General features: G+C 43.6%; 1 long non-coding RNA gene across 1 annotated transcript in view; it reads left to right on the top strand.

The window, feature by feature from the left end:
* The window catches only part of LOC129050927 (uncharacterized), a 29,658-nt gene extending 16,507 nt beyond the window's left edge, over positions 1 to 13,151 (top strand). The window contains exon 3 of the long non-coding RNA XR_008514834.2: positions 12,245 to 13,151. This is a non-coding gene — a long non-coding RNA (uncharacterized LOC129050927). The remainder of the gene's footprint in view (positions 1 to 12,244) is intronic.
* Positions 13,152 to 13,403: the final 252 nt, after the last annotated feature.

Genomic DNA, 13,403 nt, shown 5'->3' with positions numbered 1-13,403 from the left:
CACGTCATCATCTCTCTGTGTTTGTTTGTGTCCAAATTTCCTCTTGTTATCAAGACACCAGTCGGCCAGGTGCGGTGGCTCATGCCTGTAATCCCAGCACTTTGGGAGGCTGAGGCAGGCGGATCACTTGAGGTCAGGGATTTAAGGCCACCTGGCCAACATGGTGAAACCCTGTCTCTATTAAAAAAAGAAAAATACAAAAATTAGCGAGGCATAGTGGTGTGTGCCTATAATCCCAGCTACTTGGGAGGCTGAGGCAGGAGAATTGCTTGAGCCTGGGATGCAGAGGTTGCAGTGACCCGAGATTGTGCCACTGAACTCCAGCCTGGGCAACAGGGCAAGACTCTGTCTCAAAATCAACAACAACAACAACAACAAACAAACAAGCAAAAGAACACTAGTCATATCGGATTAGGGCCCATCCTAATGACCTCATAAAAATAACCCTGTAAAGAGCCTATCTCTAAATATGGTTACATTCTGAGGTACTAAGGATTAAGAATTCAACATATGAATCTTTTGAGGGTTAGACACAATTCATTCCATAACAACTAGTCAAATTCCAGGATGTTGCACTGACCTATACTGTTTAGGGTCACAGTCCACTTCTCTTCTGGGGTCTCATCTCTTCAGAATTGTTCTCTCGCTTTTGAGTAAAATAGGCATAATAATAGCATCTACTTCAAGGTTTGATATGAAGATTAAAAGAGTTACTACATTTGAAGTACTTAGAATAGCACCTGGCACAGAGCAAGGACCCACTAAGTATTAGCATTACTGGAAGTACTTGTTGTCATTACTTTTTCAAATCATGATCACTTCTATTATGCTGGACAATCTTTCTTTATTTGTCTCCTAATAATATTAGCTGCCGCTTACTTAGTACTTGCTGTGTACCCAGCACTGTGCTAAAGGCTTTATATGTATCACTTCATTTAATATGACAGCAATACTAAGAGATCAAATCTGTTGTTATCCTGAAGGTATAGAGTGGTAGAAACAGGGATGATACTAAAAAAACATTTTTTTTAGACCAGGCATGGTGGGTCATGCCTGTAATCCCAGCATTTTGGGAGGCTGAGGCAGGTGGATCTCTTGAGGCAAGGAGTTCGAGACCAGTCTGGCCAACATGGTGAAACCCCATCTCTACAAAAATACAAAAATTAGGGGGACATAGTGGTGCATGCCTGTGATTCCAGCTCCTTGGGAGGCTGAGGCAGGAGAATTGCTTGAACCCAGGAGGTGGAGGTTGCAGTGAGCCGAGATTGCACCACTGCACTCCAGTCTGGGTGACAGAGTGAAACTCAGTCTTATTTTATTTTAACAACCTGAGAAGCAATGACAATGAAAGGTCTAGGACACCCTTGGCTATGCCAGATATTAAGAGTTAGTTGCTAATCCATAGGGATTAGAAGGAAGGGCCAGAGTGATGGGAGTGACTCTGGGAGTTCAGGGAAATAACTCTAACCGGTAGAATTCTTTCAACATGTTAATAGCTGACGAGGCTGTACAGAAGTGTCCTGGTTCATTGTCTGCCCTGGAGGGACCTGGGGGTGACTGTCCCAGATCCATGTTCTTAAATATTTGCTAGCGATAAGGCTAGAGAGCCTCATTTCACAGACAAGAGATTGAGAACCGGAGAAGGCAAGAGACTTTCATGAGGTCATGCAGCAAGCGGGTTGGTGAAGTAGCCTGACTCCTGATTCCTAGGTCTCTGTGTAAATTAAGTTCCTTTTTCCTGCACCTCTCACTGCCAGTCAAGAAGCAGCAGCCCAGCTCATGGAGAATGGCAAACTGCAAAGCCCCAGTAGGATCCCAATGCTGCAGGGCTCTGTCTCCCTCTTTTGCTCACCTGGCTGGGGTGGGTAGACTGAGGGCTTGGCCACCTCTCAAACTCTTATGCTGTCCATTCTGACAATGACGGCAGAGGGAAGTGGCCACTGTTTGGGACAGACTGGCCTAGGGGTTGAGCCCACTCAGCAGGCAGATCTTCAGGTGGCTTTTCCCTCACTGAGCACTCCAGCAGGCCCAGGTGCCAGGTAGCTGAGTCAGCCCCAGATGTGGTGAAAGACTCAGAAGCATATTGGGATGTACCAGACCAGAGCACTCACCTGTCCTCTTTCCTGACCTGAAAGAGAGACACACAGAGGCAAATGGAGAGAAAGACCAAGAGGTAAAGCCAAAGAGACAAAGAGCTACATAGAGAACTGAGCAACAGAACCAGAGGCAGAAAGACCCAGAGATGCAGAGTTAAGAAAGATAGTCAGATGGAGCTCAAGAGAGATGGAGAAGGAACAACAGAAAAACACCAGCGAGGATGACAGGGAAAAGCAAAGAAAGGCAGAGTGAAAGAAACAGGAACAGTAAGAGTGCGAGACGTGTTGGCCGGGCACGGTGGCTCACGCCTGTAATCCCAGCACTTTAGGAGGATGAGGCGGGTAGATCATGAGGTCAGGAGTTCGAGACCAGCCTTGCCAACATAGGGAAACCCCATCTCTACTAAAAATACAAAAATTAGCTGGGCATGGTGGCACACACCTGTAGTCTCAGCTACTTGGGAGGCTGAGGCAGGAGAATCGCTTGAACCTAGGAGGCAGATGTGGTGAGCCGAGATCATGACACTGCACTCCAGCCTGGGCAACAGAGTGAGACTCTGTCTCAAAAAAAAAAAAAAGATGGAGGGGTAGAGAGAGGGAGGGAGAGAAAGAGAGGAAGGGAGAGAGGAGGAGGAGAGGGGGTAGAGAGGGAGAGAGAAAGGGAGGAAGAGAAACAGAGAGAAGGGGAGAGAAAGAGGGAGAGAGAGGGGTAGGGAGAGGGAGAGAAAGGGGCATAGAGGAAGAGAAGGAGAGAAAGGAGAGAGAGATGAAGAGAGAAGCAAGAGAAGTAAGAAGGGGAGAGGGAGGAGGTAGAGAAGAGGAGAGAGAGAGAGGAAGAGGGGAGAGAGAAAGGGGAGAGACAGAATGACTGCTACAGGGGTATGGGGTGCAGGAGAGACTGGCAGGTGATGTGGCCAGTGATATGGGGAGTAGAACTGCAAAGGGCTGGTGAAGAAGAAAAAAAAATTAGGAGAAAGACCATTGGGGCAGGTGGAAGGGAGGAGGACTAGGACACACAGAAGACTTTTCCTGGCATTTGTGGCTCTGTTTGTTATGACAGGGGCAGAAATACAGACTCAGACCCCCACGGTGGCCCATTAGTCCCCACCGCCCCACCGCTCTGCCAGACGGCCGCCCCTACCAGGTCTGTTGCCTCTGAGCCTTATCTATTGCTCCAAAATCTGGGACCATGAGGAGTCCCTGCCGGGAAGCTCAGGCGGAAGCTTCCATCTAAATCCTGGACTTGGCTTCCAGCCACTGCAGCTGAACAGGAGGGACAGTGGGAGGACAGAGCTTGATTTGTACCATGGCTTTTTCATACATGGAGGGCGGTGTCTTTTTTCTGGAAGCGGCAAGAGGATTCTGTGCTGTCCCTAGGGATGTAAGTCTTGACCTTATTCCTTTCCACTAAAGAAACAATTTAAAAAACCAAAGCCAATTTCCTAATACCACTCTGGGCATTTTAACCAGAGTTGAAACTACTGAAAATACAGTAGCTACCATGTTAGGAATGTTGTAAGGATGATCTCATTTATCCCTGTATAATGCTATGAGGAAGGTTCTATTATCTTCCACTTTTGCAGGTGATCTAACAGGCTCAGGGAGGTGAAGAAACTTGCCCAGGATTCTATTTCTGTATATACCAGAGTCTGACCTGTCTGGCTGTGTTTCTTAGTCACTGTGCCATCCTGCCCCCGCCTCCCACCACCATTATACAGATGAAGACATCGGGGCTTGTCAATTTTTTTAATACAATAATTTTATTATTTTTTAAAATTAGATATGGACTCTTACTGTGTTTGCCAGGTTGGTCTTGAGCTCTTGGCCTCAAGCAATCCTCCTGCCGCAGCCTCCCAAAGGGCTATGTTTACATGTGTGAGCTACCACACCTGGCTGGTTCTTTTGTTTGTCTTTTAACTTTTATTTTTAAGTTCAGGAGTACAAGTGCAGGTTTGTTACATAGGTGAACTTGTGTCATGGGTGTTTCTTGTACTGGTTATTCACCATCCAGGTATTAAGCCTAGTACCCATTAGTTATTTTTCCTGATCCTCTCCCTCCCCCCATTCCTCATCCTCCAAAAGGCCCCAGTGTGTGTGATTTCCCTCTGTGTGTCTATGTGTTCTCATAATTGAGCTGCCACTTGATAAGTAAGAATATGCAGGATTTGGTTTTCTGTTCCTTAGTTTCCTAAGGATAACTGCCTCCAGCTGCATCCGTGTCCCTGCAAAGGACATGATACCGTTGTTTTTTATGGCTGCATAGTATTCCATGGTGTATGGGTACCACATTTTCTTTATCCAGTCTGTCACTGATGGGCACTTAGGTCAATTCCATGTCTTTGCTATTATGAATAGTGAGGCTTGTCAGTTCTAATCACTTGCCCAAAGTCACGTGGGTAGAAAGGTGTAGAATGAGGATTTAAACCCAGTAGGGAATTAGACCTTAGTAGGTCTGCTTAACTTCAGTGTGCCTGCTCTTATCCCCTATGCATTGGCTTGGGGACTTTCAGAAATAGGTACTCCCTCCAGGTGCTTCAGGCACCGGTTTATTGTGCCTCATGAAGTAAAGAGAGCAAAAGCTCCAACAGAACTACACATTTAAAAATTGTTGCAGTAGTAAATTTTATGTTACCGGTATCTTACCATAATTGGAGGTTAAAAAAATTTTGTGTGTGGGTCTGCTGAGGTTTGAAACATTTTTTTAAACCTCCAATTGCCGCTCTCTGTGGAGTATGGTTAATACAGTCTCATCTAGTCATGCTATTTTCATAATGCAGCTTTGCCTACTTGCTGCACTGACCTCCCTTTACCTCCAGATATTGGTTCCTGCATATTCACAGCTTCTGTTTCCTTGTGTCTTCTGTTGTGTTGTGGCCTTCTGTTTCCCGGTTTCTCTGAGTGCCTCACTACTTCCAGCGTTCTCTCTCTCTCATTAAAAGTAATGGCAGAAACCACGATTAATTTTGCACCAACCGAATATCTTCATCAAGTCAAACTTCCTAGGAGAAAAGATCAGATTGAATGGCATCTTAGGTTGGGCTTCCTGGAAACAGGCTCTCAGGTATAGATTTGCCTGCAGGGACTTTTTTGAGGGAGAGCTTTTGGGATCAGCATTATGGGTGGAGTGCCGACAATGGGACTGGGTGGAAGAGATGTTGGACTTTGATGCAGTCTCAGCAGAGGCCTCAGCCAACACCATGGGGATGCTTTGGAGCTGGGATGGTGTTCAGATTTATCCCCTTCAAGCAAGACGGTCAGGTCTTAATATTTCTAACACTGGTCTGTTATTGGATATGAGCTGCCCTTAGTGGGGGGTATGACTGCAGGTGAGGTGGCTTTCTTTCACTGAGGGTGATTTTCAGAGATGGACTGAGCTGACATCTGTTGGCTACCAGCACTCCCACCAGCTAGGGGAATGTGAGCCTCAGTCCTGAGGGGAGGTCTGGGTGGTACCCCACAACATCCTCTGCTGATGGAATAATCCCTTTTCAGAATACAGCAGCCCACGGGACCACCTCCATGGCTCTTGGTCTCCCCTGCTCCATCCAATGGATGTCTGTATTTGCCTCTGTTGCTAATTCCTGGTGCAATCAGATGCAACACTGGTTTCAGGTCCTGTGACATGGAACATGGAAACCGTGTGCAGGAATGGCCCGAGGCTTTGCTCAGATGGGGTGGCGGCACAGCAAAGCCTTTGAGCACCCTGGATTCTTGACCATAGCCATGACGCATTGTCAGCTTCCCAGAGTCCAGGAGAGAATTCCTGTACTCCAAATTTTTCTTATTTAAGGCCTGCTAGCCCAGTTGTTAGGAGCACAGATATGAAAAGGTTCTGAAGCTGATCTCCAAATAGCATAACCATTTCCTCTCTGCTCTACAAGGAATTCCTCTTGTTATGTCACCCGATCTCAAAGTATTAGACACCAACGAAATGTCCCAAGAGTGTAGGTGGATCAATACATAGTCACAGCCCCTCCTGAACAAGAGCAATCCTTCTGCTGTCGGCCAGACTGCCATTCATGCTTCCCAAACCCTCTGAAGTTTTCTTGTGAACAGTTACAGTTTTTTTTCTGCTTAGTCTAGGACTTTTTTTCCTCTCTAGCAATTTTCCTCCATGAAGTGAAAACAGACATGGAGACACACATATGCTACGGGGGCTCAATATAGCACCGTCAGTCAAACCCTGCTCTCTCCCTGCTGCAGCAAGGATATGGCTGGGCTCCCATCCTTTCCTTCCCCTTAATTGATTTCCAAATTCAGCCTCCTAGGATGGTGCCTTGGCTGGCATTCCAAGTTCAGCCTCTCAACCTTAATTTAATGCTTCTGGGGTGGTGAGAACTTATGTTTCCCACCTACTAGTTGGCATCTGGCTGATTTTCTTATCCTGAAGAATTTAGTTTCATTAATGTCAAAACTTTGTACATTGCATTGGGGTTGTCAACAGTAATGCATACTTCTGCTGTTCCCAGTCCTCCTGAAACAGAGTCCTTCACCTATTCCAGGACAGTGCTGGCATTTAGGGACCCAGTTGTGGCCCATAGCAAGACTGTCAGCCATAGGACTTGCTTCATTAAACCCAGGAGTCCCAGGGCCCAGGCTGGGATTAGCTGGAGGATGCTAAAAGCAGGTTGGATAATTCAGAGTCTGCTTAATTTTGCTGAGGCAGCCTGATATGAGGTCTCGAAGTCAAGTTTTCCAGCCTTCTTCTTCCAAGATTGTGCCAGAAATTCTATACTTGGAGCAGGTAACTTTTCAGCACTGAGTTGGCAAATGTTTATGATTGGATTTTCACACTCCTTTCTGGACAGAAGACAATTTTTGTTGTAAAATAGAAACACAGGGTTAGGAGGACCCAGGGCACCTTAGTAGGGCTGGATCTTGGAAGAATAGTGATATAATGAAACAGGTTTTGTCTTCTGTATTATTTTCTTACCCCTATTCTTTGTAACAAATATTGATTATTTACTGGGAGTAACCCAAATCCCTTTAGGTATGCCAAATATCCCAGATCTCACCAGCTTCTTGGTATAAATGAGGTCATTTTGAGACAAATGTTCAGACCATAGAGGCTTACAGCTTTTGCCTCTTCCTGGTGGACCCCAGTGTTTTCAGGAGTCCTGCAGAGATGTCTCATGTGTGCTAGAATGTGTGCTAACTCTTAGGTTTTTTTCACTCAAGTCTTTTTTGTTTGTTTTTGAAATGTGTCTCCTGCAAACCACTTGAGGATGACAACTCTGTGCTGTACTTCCGCTGCAGTCTTCCATAACAACCCTGATTCCCTGCCACTCTGATGGGTGCATGGGCTCTTTTACAAATGTGCCATGGTCCCTGCATTGTGCTGCCATTGTGCTCCTCTGCTGCAATGGCAAGGAAGTCCCTCTGCCTTGCGTACATTGAACTTGGGTGCCAGGCTCCCAAAGCAGTTCTTCTTGTGCCCAGAACCTCTCAGCCAAGTGCCAATTTCTCTTCTCCCATGAAGACTGAAGCCAACATAGACCAGTATAGCTTCTCATGTCTCAAAGCTCATGAGAAATTTACAAAAAGGATCATTGGACCTGTGGATTTTTCTGCCTTGTGCTCAAAGCTCAGAAGGCCCTGCATTACATTTAGGAAGGGGAGGCACAAGGAGAGGATGTGCCATGAAGCCACTGCTGAAAAGCAGACTTAGTGGTTCACACTCAGGCATGTCCATCAGTCAAGCTCTCCAAGCTGTGTTTTTAGTGTGTTGCATAAGCCACACGTGGTGTGGAGGGAATGGTGTTAGTTTATGCCAAATCAACAGCAGCAAAAATAATGACATCATGGAAAATAATAAAATATTCAACCAGCAACAGATGGAAGGGAAGAATTCCAGTTATGCTGAGAAACTGTTAGTGACACAAACTGTTTGGGGTCTTAGCTGGTCAAACCAAACCCAATTCCACTAGCCAAAAAGTAAGAAGAATATTATCATTCAGCCAGAAACATGAGCCACTCAAATCCCCTGTCCAGAAACAGTCCTTTTGGGATCTGATGGGGCAGAGGGGCAAAGCAATTTCAAAGTATCACCCTCCGCTCATCATCAAAGAGCCTTGTTTGTTCACTGATGCCCAGTAAATCAGAACCAGGGAATCAGATACAAATTTCCTTTGCCTTTTGATTTCCTTTATTAATGGAACCTTTTTAGAGGTCTGTTTATACTTTTCACTTGTACAAAATCACAATACTTCACACAAAGGCAGCAGATGGTACTGAAAGCTGGAGATTGGGCCGAATTGCCTCTCTCATAACCAGTGCTAACAGAGCCTTCTCTTGGATGTAAGGAAACTTGAATCTAATTGCGGGGTTGGTTGTTCCAATTCTGTGTAACTATAGGTTTCTTTGTCTGGGGTTTTTTCCTCCTCAAATTTAATGTTTCTCCTTGAGCTCCTGTCAAATAGCTCCTTTAGGAATCTGAGTAGAGTAACTGTTGATTATTTTAAACTGAGACTGAATTTTAAGATTACAATGTTCCAGGAGTGGCATCTCCAAGACTTGAAGTGCCTCTCTGTCCACGTGTCCCCCCGGACCCTCCTGTTGAGGTTTCATGTGAACCTCATATTTGTTTCATATTTGGTGTTATGTGAACCTTCCACCTGGCCATAGCTGACTGGACAGGGACTGGCACTTGAGCTAAAAGTAGCCAATGAAGTAGCCTCATGTAAGAGTCCATCTCTACATAGGACTATGATTAATTAGACCCATTACATTCTCCTCTGAAAGTTTTGAATGAGACATTGCTCAAAGGGAGTGGGATATATGTTCATTCTAGTAGGAATCTTGTCTGTTTTCTTTCCTAATTTATCACCATTATTGATTATAGTACCCAGCACTTGGCTGGGCATGGTGGCTCATGCCTGTAATCCCAGCACTTTGGGAGGCTGAGGGAGGCAGATCACAAGGTCAGGAGTTCATGACTAGCCTGGCAACATGGCGAAACCCTGTCTCTACTAAAAATACAAAAATTAGCCAGGCATGGTGGCACATGCCTGTAATCCCAGCTACTTGGGAGGCTGAGGCAGGAGAATCGCTTGAACCCTGGAGGTGGAGGTTGCAGTGAGCCAAGATCACACCACTGTACTCCAGCCTGGGCAACAGAGTGAGACTCTGTCTCAAAAAAAAAATAATAATAAGTAGTACCCAGCACGGCACACAATAAATATTTGATAAATAAATGCATGCACCCTTATGTAGAAAGATTTTAAAAAAATAAATCAACATCTCTCTCCTCATATTTTACCTTTTTCTCCTGCCACCAGGCAGCCAGGTTCTTCCTTATCTCCTCTTTTAAATTGTTATTATTGTTTTAAACATACTTTATTTTTTAAGGCACCTTTAGGTTTGCAGCAGAACTTCTCACATACCCCCTGCTTCCTCACATGCATAGCCTCCCTCATTATCAACATCCCCACAGAATGGTACATTTGTTATAATTGATAAATCTACATTGACACATCATTATCATCCAAAGACCAAGTTTACATTAGGGTTCATTCTTGCTGTTGTTCATTCAATGGGTTTTGACAAATGCTTAATGACATGTATCTACCATTATAACAACATACAGAGTAGTTTCACTGTCCTAAAAATCCTCTGGGATCCAACTGCTCCTCTCTCCCTCCCTCCCCTCAACCTCTGGCAATCCCTGATCCTTTTACTGTCTCCATCATTTTGATTTTTCCAGAATGTCATAGAGCTGGAGTCATATAGAACACAGCCTTTTCAGGTTGGCTTGTTTTGCTTAGTAATATGCATTTAACATTCCTCCATGCTTTTTATGACTTGATAGCTCATTTCTTTTTAATACTGCATAACATTGAATTCTCTGGATGTACATAGATTATCCATTCACCTACTGAAGGGCGTCTTGGTTGCTTCCAAGTTTTGGCAATTATGAAGGAAGAGGCTATAAACATCTCTGTGTGGGTTTTTGTGTGGATGTTAAGTTTTCAATCCATTTGAGTAAATATACCAAAGAGTGCAATTTCTGGATCATATTGTAAGGGTATGTTTAGTTTTGTAAGAAACCTCCAAAGTGCCTTCCAAAGTGCCTGTACCATTTTGCATTCCCATCAGCAATGAATGAAAATTCCTGTTGCTCCACATCCTCACCAGCATTTGGTGTTTTCAGTGTTTTGGATTTTGGCCATTCTAATAGGTGTGTAGTGATGTGTCATGGTTGTCTGAATTTGCAGCTTCCTAATAACATATGATGGTGAGCATCTTTTCTTATGCTTATTTGCTATCTGTATATCTTTGTGAGGTGCCTGTTCAGGTCTTTTGCCCATTTTAAATTGGGTTGTTTGTTGTCTTATTTTTGAGTTTTAAGGATTCTTTGCATATTTTAGATGGTAGACCTTTATGAGATACGTCTTTTGCAAATCTTTTCTCTCATTCTGTGGCTTATCTTCTCACTCTTGATTCTCTCTGCATTTTTCTGACTTTTTGCCTGGGCAAAAAAGATGGGCAGTGTGGTGCAGTATTTAAGCGTTCAGATTCTGGAGTCATCTGCCTGAGTGTGAGTCCTGATTTTGCCACTTGTTCAAGCAATTGATCATACCATTCTGATTCTCAATTTTCTCATCTGTGAAATGGAGAGAATATTACTGCCATCCTATAGAGTTGTTATGAGAAGTTAGAATGGTCCCAACATGTAGTTAGTAAGCACTGTATAAATGGTAGTCATTATTTTTGGGATTATCTCTTTTTTGCATGGTTTGGACTCAGTCACTAATTGGTTCTTGTCTTCTACCAATCCTTTCTTTACTCACACCATTGAAGGCACACTGGCCTCTACCCCCACCTCAGGGTGTCTGTCCTTCTGTTTCCTCCTTTTGAAGTGCTTTCCTCCCAATATACTTGTGTCTTGCTCTTTCATCTCGTTGTTCAGTATTTTTAGCTGTCATAAACAGAAGCAGTCTAAAGATGATGGGGTTTCCTATCTTTGGTAGAAATCTCAGTCCATTGATGCTAGCCATCTCAGAGGGAAGAGGGACTTTGTAGGAGCAGAGAGGGAGGAGTAGAGGTTCCTTGAGACTGAGAGGGAAAGGAGTCTGTATGTTCAGAGAGTGATGGAGACTGAGCCTTGCTCTGTGGGAATGCTCCTGGAAGGTGGCAAGATCTCAAGGGAAAGCCGCTCCCAGGAAGACTGGGGGACCTGGGTCTGCCAAGGATCTCCAGGCCCCAAGCATGACCTATACACTGCAGAACCACTTGGATTGAAGTCACCATGTAGAGTGAAGCAGAGTATACACTGGTGACAGCCAAGTGGACTGAGGTTTGGGTAGACACTTTCTATTGCTTACTGTGACATGAAACTCTATTTACTCTGCATCTGACAGAGTAACTGAGGCTAAACTTCATGGAAGTTCATAGGGATGATGGCTCAAAGCCAGAGGGACTTTGACTAATGCAATCTGAGTCATAGCACCAGAATTATGTTATCAAACACCAGGGATTTGCCCAAGATCCAGTTGTTTGCTGCACAGAAAGCCAATCATAGAGACAATAAGCATTACAAAGGAAGATTTTTTAATATGGGTGATGTCACCCAGGAGACAGGAGACAAATCCCAAATCCATCACCCCATCTGACTAAAATTTGGGGTTTATACAGTAGGGAATAAATGTAACTACATGTGGGAAAATAGGAACTGGGGGAGGGTAAGGAAGAGTCATAGTCAACAGGAACTAGTGTGGGAAAATATGAATTAGGGAGGAATTGATAGCAGTTGGTTGGTTAGGCAATCATGACAGATGAGGGGTCTGGTGTCTCACTGCAGTGACCTGGTAAGTTTCAGTTTCTTGATACTACCTCATGGTCAGTTTCCCGAGAAAGGAACTCAGATAAGGTAAATGGAAATTTCTCAAGTTTTAAGACTGGGAATGTCAATTTCTACTTTATTTTAAGAACCATAAATATCAGTTCTATGGGATAATTGGGCTGGTTTCATAAAGAAAGTGATATTTCTTTCACCTTGAGTTTGGACTTTAGAATTACACATAAAATAAATATTTCCAAGTTCATCCTTGCTTACTGTAATTTGAGAGAATCTAGTTACTGGTAAGGTTACCATTTAGACACGGTCCCTGTGTCTTTCTCCCCTCACCCTGCCCTTTCTAACCTTTCAGGTACTGGAAGTGAGTTCCCTTCTGAGACCACACTTTTGAATTGCTCATCTGCCTGCCTGGTTACTGTGACATCCAGTCATATGTGTTGATTACTTCAGCCTCCCCGACCAAACTATAGGATGAACCTCGAGCAAGACATAAACTTTTGTTTTATTTTTATTTTTTTAATCTCACAAGGATGGCTGAAATTTGTTGTTTTAAATGAGTGACATTAGGTGTGTTTGTTGTCCTACCCTCAACAACCTTATCCTGAGTGATACCTACATTAAATCCTTAAAAACACTGTTGCCAAACTGTTGAAACCAAAGGAAGAGTTCAAAACATTGGAAATGGCATATCTTTACAGACAAAATATTTTGCCTTAGCAAACATGTGGAGAAGGAAGTGGATGTTGCTATATTTAGAGCACAAAGCAAATGTGTTGTTTTGGAGTATTCAGACAGATAAACATGTTCAAAAACATGTTCAAAATGTTCCACCTATTGCCTGGTTAGAAATACCAACACAGCATAAAAGGTCACAGTATTTCCTTGTACATGTTGTATACACACACCTACACACTGATACCATATACTGTAGAGCTAAGTGCTGTTTGGTTGCTAGAAACAAGTATTTAATTAAATTCACAGAAGTTAGAGATCAAACTATGGCAGGATGAAGGCAGGACACACACCTAGCTCTTGTGACTCCATATCATCTCTTGTTCATTTGAGTCTCGCATGGTTTTGCAAAATTATAAAGTGTTTTCAGATTCTCTTCCTTCATCACATTTGATAGAATGTTCACAGATTTTGTATATCAATTCCTTGTTGAATTTTCACTATTTTACTATCATCTGTTTTATTCCCTCATTCTCTTTGGTTATATATTTTACCCTCCTGAACAGTTTCTCCTAATTATGATACAATTTTTAGCTTTTGTATTTTTGTTACCTAATTTCAGAATCTCTAAAAAAGATGAACTTAGGAGTTGAGTTGGAAGGGAGGTTTGGGCTAAAGGGACATTTCCTAACCTAAGAATGAGAAAACATCAGTTGTCTATATCAAGGGATGGGAGATTTGCTAATGGAGATTATGGGGGAACAAACTATTCCCCACTCCAAAACCATCCTTGGCACCACAACTGCCATAAACTTCTTCTTTTTTTTTTTTTTTTTTGA

The sequence above is a fragment of the Pongo abelii genome, chromosome 18 (assembly GCF_028885655.2).
Source record: "Pongo abelii isolate AG06213 chromosome 18, NHGRI_mPonAbe1-v2.0_pri, whole genome shotgun sequence".
Taxonomy (NCBI): Eukaryota; Metazoa; Chordata; class Mammalia; order Primates; family Hominidae; genus Pongo; species Pongo abelii.
The sequence above is the reverse complement of the archived record's forward strand: the minus strand, read 5'-3'. Positions and strand labels throughout refer to the sequence as shown.